The sequence below is a fragment of the Lipotes vexillifer genome, unplaced genomic scaffold (assembly GCF_000442215.2).
Source record: "Lipotes vexillifer unplaced genomic scaffold, Lipotes_vexillifer_v1.1 scaffold1752, whole genome shotgun sequence".
Lineage (NCBI taxonomy): Eukaryota > Metazoa > Chordata > Mammalia > Artiodactyla > Lipotidae > Lipotes > Lipotes vexillifer.
Window position 1 is genome coordinate 196,835 of NW_006769341.1, and position 7,614 is coordinate 204,448.

Genomic DNA, 7,614 nt, shown 5'->3' on the forward strand with positions numbered 1-7,614 from the left:
CTGAGTGGTACAGGTTACTGGGGGATTTATCTTCCTCCAGTTGAAGATTTCTGATAGATACACAGGATTAGAGCTCATGTAAGAAGTCTGGAATGAAATGTGAATTGGAGCCTGCGTACCTTGATCCCATTAGGTGCCTAACACATGCATGGTGGCCATGTTCTACTTTACTCTTTCTGAGTCTCATTACTCTCTCTGCAAACTGAAGTTGCTGGACTAGGTAGCTGCTAAGGTCCCTTTCTGCTCTGTTTTCATAAGGGCTAAAGATGGCCACTTAATAGTTTTTGGATGCTGCAAAGTGAGTCAGAGTTTCTCATCAACTGCCCCATCCCTCCTTGTAGGCTGCACTTCAGCCATATCAGACTGTCTCCTGGCTGTGTACCCCAAGCACATTGGGTACATTTCCTCTTCCATGCCCTGTGTATAGCCAGGAATGTCCATATATCTATTCCACTTCCTCTCACAATCCTACTCTTCCTGTACGATTTAGCTCAAAGCCCATCTCCTTCTCTGATGATTTTGACTGGCATTGCCTGGCACACAATATTTTCTCAAGAAGGGCATGACAAAAGAATGAGGCCATTAACCAGTGAAGGTTTAATATTCTTAATGCATAAAAAATAATAAATATCAGAAAAGGTGGTTAATTGTATCAGTAATTAGGGAAATGAAGGTGAAAACAACAGAAAGCAATATTTCAGAGTCATCAGTTGAGGAAGACTTATTTTAAAATTCTCTAAATACCAAAGTTCTGGTTTGTTTTTGGTTTTATTTTGTTGTTAGGAGTATGATGTATAAATTGAGAATTTTCACCCACTGCTGGTGACAGTTTAAAAAGGTGCAAACATTTGGGGGAACAATTTTATAATTTCAAGTAGAGCTTATTCATATCCTAAGACTCAGACATTTTGTGCTTAGGCACATAACAGCTGGAAACTCATACATACGTACATACATATATTCATAAAACACTATACCATTTAAGGAATAGTGCAAGTATTTCGTAACAATTTTCAAGGCCACATAGCTTGGTAAGAGGCATTACAGGGATTCTAACCCTGATTTTTCTCATTCTACACTAGCACACTGACTACCCCGCAGACAGTCAGTCACCTTCTAGGGATCAGTGTCGGGTTCGTGTAAACTTATTCGATGTGAAAACTCTGCTAGAATCTTGCAGTTGTAAAGGACAGGGACACTAAGTAGGCAGTTGTATGGACAAGTTTAGGGCTGAACAGAGAGAGAGAGGTGTGAAATAGGAGTTTGAATACAGGTTGCCAGTGCCTGGCACATAGAGACTGCTCATAAATATGTAGTGAAAGGATGAATGAAATGTCAATTTTGGAACGATCAGCCTCTGGCAGTGGTCATACGTCTTTACAACTTTTTCCTAATTGTATATGAGATAGAGGCTTGTTTCATACTTCCAGTTTTAGAACCTGCTTTGTAAAAATTATTTTTTAAAATGTTTATACTTTTGACAATGTGAAATATGGACTTTGGGTAATAAAGGGTGTATAGATATAGGTTTATTGATTGTGACAAATGTAGCACTCTGAGGTGGGATATTGACAGTAGGAGGGGAATTGTGTGGGTTTGTGGGAGCAAGGGGTACATGGGAACTCTCTGTACTTTCTGCTCAATTTTTCCTTGAACCTAAAACTGCTCTACAAAATAAAGCTTATTTAAACAAACAAAAATCTTTATTGCTTTGGTTTTCTTTCTTTGCTAAAAAAATATTATATGCTTGGGGAAAATTTAGAAAGTAGAGGTCTTCACCAGCTGGTGAGGAGAACTGGAATTGCAACTTGAACCTCACAGTTGAGGACAACAGATTAGGTGGGGATGAGGGAGGACCAGCGGTTCCCTTAAACCCACTTGATGGACTTTTCTAGATGTGAAATGTGGCACAAGACCCTGTGCTTCCACTGCTATTACCTGTGCAGTCTCTGAGCCTCATGACAGACGGATCCTGTCTGATAAGTAAATTTTGGGATGATGCTATACATAGTTTCTAATTTGCTTCCTCCCCAGCCCCTTCACTATTAACTATGGACATATTTTCAGAAAAGTAAATCTCTCTCTACAACAAAAAAATTGCAAATAAATTTAAGACCAAATTCAAACCTCCTGTTTTAAAATGTTATTTTTATTATAATTACATAAGTAGTAAATCTTGGATGTAAGGTAAATTTGAACAACACAGAAGTGTATATAACATCTGTATTTCGCCACAACCCTGGAAATATCCATTGCTGTAATTTGGTGTATGTATAATTTATATATATTGTACGTTATTTGAAGAGCTGTATAGAAAGACTTTTTTGTAGGAGAACATCCTCCACACCCAGCCACCTGAAAATACTGAATTCAGTGTTTGTACACTGTCCTGGCAATGCAGAAGAGTCAGAAAAACTAAAGGCTGAGCATTTCTTATCTTCATCAACTTTTAGACCTTGAACTCTCTATTTTCTTTACAAGGCCTTTCCTTTTCAAAATTAATACGAACTGGCTTATGTTTCTCCTTCCAATGAATAGCTAAACAAATATACCAAAAATCCTTCCCTACAAATCAATATTCCTAAGCCACATCCTCCCCTCTCCCCTCTCATTTTCATAAACAACAAACTTCTCAAAGCAGGGGAAACTATATTCACTGTCTCCACTTTCTAACCTCCCTGTCATTCCTCAACCCACCCCTGTCTATTGCCTCTCCATTCAGCTGAATCTGCTCTCAACAAGGTCACCAATGGCATCATTGTTGTAAAACCCAAAGGAGTTCCTTTCAGCCCTTATCTATATAAATGAGCCCATGTTTCTGATGAAAACAATACATGCTCCTTGTTTTTGGTTGTTGTTAAAAACAAATCACAAACTTACAGAAAATTTGCTGGTATAAAACAAAGAATCCCCTGCCCCACCCCCTTCCCTGGATCATATGAGAGCAAGTTGCCAACACAATGCCCCATAGCTCCCAAATACTTTAGAGTGTATGCCTTACAGACAAGACCATTCTCCTATATAACCAGAAGACAACCATCAAAAATCATGAAATTATCATTAATAAAATTTATCACAAGCTAAACCTCAGACCCTGTTCAAGTTTTGCCAGTTGTCTTAACGATGACTTTCATAGAAAAAGGATCCAGGACAGAATCTTGTACTGTGGTGTCTCTTCAGTTTTCCACAGTCTAGCAAAGTTCCTCCGTTTTGTCTTGACTTTCATAACCTCGACATTTTTGAAGACTGTGGGCCGGTTATTTCATACCCTTTTCTCCCTCCCTTCCCCTTCATTGCCCGCTGCCTTGAGACTTTCAGAGCTACAGTTCTAGATCTGACCACCAGGGGAGTATCTATCAACATTGACTACATTTTACAAAGGAAAAGCCATGATTTTTTTTTTTCCTACTCTTATTACAGTGACTCACAAAACTGTTTGCTAATTCCTTTCTACTTTCCAGGTCTGTTTTGTGTATGACCTCTCTGGCATGTGACTTATTTGAACCAACACTTCACCTAAGAAATTATATAAATGGCAAATCGGTACATGAAAAGGTGATCAACATTATTCGTCAATATGGAAATGTAAATTAAAATTACAGTGAGATATCACTACGCCCCTATGAGAATGGCCAAAATGAAAAATGCTGACCATACTAAGCACTGACGATATTGTGGAGGATCAAACCCTCATACACTGATGATGGGAATGAAAAATGGTATAACCACTTCAGAACCAGTTTGGTAATTTCTTACAACATTAATCTTACATCTACCATACGCTCCAGCCATTGAACCCCTAAGTATTTACCCTACAGAAAGAAAGCATGTGTCCCTGTAAAGACTTAAACCCAAATGTTCATACCACTTTTATTTAAAAGAGCTTCATGTTGGAAACAACCTCATATCCCTCACCAGGTTAATGGATAAAACAAACTGTGATATATCTGTATAATAGAATACTACTCAGCAATAAAAAGAAACTATCTATACAGGCAACAAATGGATAAATCTAGAAATAGGCTGAATGAAAAAAGCTAGGAAAATGTACATTCTATACAATTCTATTTACATAAAATCACAATGAAATTAATTAATAGTGACAGAAGTTCAGTGGTTGCCTGGGAACAGGAAAGGTCCAGGGGAGGAAGTTGGAGGCCAGAGGCAGGTGGGTGGGAGATTACAAAGGGGCACGAGGAAGTTCATTATCTCTACTGTAGTGTTGGTTTCATGATGTAGACATATATAAAACCTTATTAAAGCATACAGTTCAAATGTGTGCAATGTATTGTATGTCAATCATAGGTCAATAAAGCATTTAAAATATATTTTTCTAAGTCTTTGATGCAATTAAAATAACCAGGAGAACAATACCCATCAATATGCTCTTATCATATTAATAGGTCCACACCATGTCTCACCAAATTCGTCTACACCACATATTACCAAAATAGAAATCATCTTTTGCAATGAGGTATGTTGAAATATTTAGTGAAGGTTGATACACATGTCCTTCTGAAGTACAGACTAAAACTATTATTTCTTGGAAAATAATCAGAAAGATATTTTAGAATATCCGGTTATTTTAGGGGACATGGCTGAATATTATTATAATAGGGAAGCTCTAGAGTAATTATTATTTTTCAAAATACTAAATCCTCATAACTGACATTTTATACTAACACTTGGAAACTTTTTGGCATTTAAACATTTTGTTACACAATGGATAAAAATGTGGTGATCAGGGAAGAATCCATGGTACAATCACAGATTGCTAGGTAAAACAACGTAGCATATTTCTTTTGTTTTTTCTTTGTTTTTTTAGAAACTGTTTATTTTCCATCAACCTATTTCCATTTTGAGTTTGTGGAAGAACAGTTTCAGACCACTCAGTGGTTGTTCCTACCCACTCAATGGCCTGAGCAGTGGGAGCTGCAGACCAGTCTTCAGTGGCAGGCTGAGCACTCCAGTCTTCAGTGGAGAACTGCTGAATAGGCACAGAGGGCACCTGCACACCTTCGGACCAGTCCACCACCTCAGGCTGAGTAGCAGTGAACTCAGGAGCTGGAGCGGTCCATTCACCCTGAAATTCCTCCTTGGCCACAGCCTTCTCAGCTGCCGCCTGCTCTTCCTTTTCAATCTCTTCAGGATCTCTGTAGAAGTAGAGATCAGGCATGACCTCCCATGGGTGTTCATGGGAGATGGTGCCACACATGTGCAGAACTTCCCGGGCAAGCATCCACCACATCAGACCCACTGAGTGAGCTCCCTTGTTGTTGCATGGGACGGCAATGTCCACATATCGCAGAGGAGAGTCTGCGTTACACAGAGCACTGGTAGTCAGGTTAGCATAAGAGGCCCCAGTGAGAGGCTGGTGGTCAGCCCTGGGATCAGTAACCACTAGAAGTCTTGGCTCCCGGAACGCTGCCTGGATCTGGTTAGTGAGGGTTCCAGGAGTGAAGCAGCCATCAATAGGAGTGGCTCCAGTGGCAGCAGCAAACTTCAGCCCAGCTTGCTGGCCAGTATTCCTGGAGGATATGACACTGACATCAGCTGGGTTTTCAATGGCAACAATGGCAAGAGCTTCCAACAGAAGCTTCTCCCAGGTTCCCTTCAGATTTATGATGTAGATGCCAACACTTTTCCTTTTGTAGATGTACTGTTCCATTTGGAAGTCAAGGTTGGTGCTACCTAAGTGGGTTTCTGCTGCAAGGAATTTGAGGACATCCTTCTCCTTCATTTGCAGGACATCAAGGGCTCCGGACATTGTGAAAGTTTCCCTTTAAGTTCCGATGGGAATACAGAACAACGCCGTATGGACTGCTATCTGGCTGGCACGGAAAAGGCAATTGCATATTTCAATACCCATCTGAGACATACGTGAGAATCACTGACTATTATTTACACAGTTAGAAAATATATACGTAAACTTATTGCAAATGCATATTAAACATCAAGCAGCTCCCTCAAGCTATAGAATTCATTGCTTTTGCACAAATAAGGCATTTCTAAGATGGGCCTCAGGACTATAACAAAGCAAGTAGCTGCTGATGGAATGACATTCCACCTGCTAAACCTCTTTGCCATGATGAGATCAAAGTAGCTTCTCTACTTTTAGGCTAGAATCTCACAGGAGCTATTTTATAACATGCTTTTGTCCAGATCTATGAACTCACTAGAGCCAGGAGTCATATTCCACCAAGAAGTTAAGTGTTGTGATTTCCTGATGACTGCTGCCCTTGAATCGGGAGTAGAAGCTCCAGCAGCCATCAGGACACATGCTCAGAACCTGCCCCCTTCAGACACCTGACATGACCAAGGCCACCGGCATGAGAAGCTGCACAGGGAGAGACAGATCCAGCAATTACCATGCTTTACTGGTAACTGTGTGCCCTGCACCGTGCTAGGCACTGGGTTAGTGACATAGACAGTGAAACAACCGAGCAGTGATCCTAACTACCAGATGTTACAATGGGTTTCTCACCAGGGCCTTTTTCTTTTTCTTTCCTCATCTCTCCCCCAACAACGAAGTTGATAATAAATAAGAAGTGGCCAAACATTCATGATCCCACAATAACCACAGGACTATAGGCTTACTCATGTGTTATCACTGAATGTTCACAGCGATCCTGTGGGGAAAGCATTGTTATCCCCATTTTACAGAGGGGAAAGCTGAGGCTTAGAGTCATTACCTGTGTCACCTCCCGCGCCCGCGCCTTTAGAAGGAAAGTGGCTCCAGGACACCACTGGAGCAGGACACCCCACCCACTGGGGCTGGGCGGGACCCCAGTGGCTACCTACGAGACAGCGGAGGCACCTAGCCCCAAAGCGGGAAAGAGGCGACTTGGAAGCGGATCTCTTTGTCTCCCCACACCCTAGGGCGGTCCAGCCACCACCGCTGGGACGCACACCCTCAGCTGAGTCCCAAACACCTGAAGGCGGGACCTGTGCTACTCGTCAGGTCACGTCAGTCTCTGCAGAAAAATCGTCACGGTTGCCTTATTGACGTCAGGTTTCCATGGCAACCGCGAGGCGCAGGCTAATCCCCCACACCGGAAATGCCTCTTGCACACTCCTCCACTCCCTGGATTTCGGTGAAAGCAGAGGACCTTAGCTCTGGCTACCACCAGAGAAAGCATACTAATTAGAGGCACTAGACTGGGATCCGGAAAATTGGCGAATTCTGCCAAGGCTGATGGGAAAAAACGCCCCTGTTGTCAGGAATATGTTTGCTTTAAAGAGACAAGAGCGGAGTTATTCTCAGTATACAGAGACCCAGGGAAGTATCCTAGGATTCTTGGAGATGAGCTAGCCGTCAGAGGACTAACAGAAGTTCGTCATCTATGGTAGAACATTAAGAGAATGTCTATAATCGTGTGATTGAATGATCTAGGAAGTCGGAAAAAAGTCATTTATTTATTTATATATTTATTAAGTCATTTAAAGAAACATTCAGAGGTGCTTCAGGGAGGCAGGCCTAGAAAAATAAAATCATTTAATAGGCAGAAAGAAACCTAGTCAATTGGTTTCTGTTGGGGAAATTCTTATTCTCCATTCCTGATGTTTTCTTCCATGAGGAGGTACATGCATGACCAAAATACTTCTAGCCTCTCT

General features: G+C 41.2%; 1 pseudogene across 1 annotated transcript; it reads right to left on the reverse strand.

Annotated features, from left to right (window-relative positions):
* Positions 1 to 4,828: 4,828 nt before the first annotated feature.
* Positions 4,829 to 5,767, reverse strand: LOC103087396 (40S ribosomal protein SA pseudogene; annotated as a pseudogene). Its single transcript, XR_014368617.1, has one exon. The product of XR_014368617.1 is annotated as a 40S ribosomal protein SA pseudogene (transcript).
* Between the last annotated feature and the right edge of the window lie 1,847 nt (positions 5,768 to 7,614).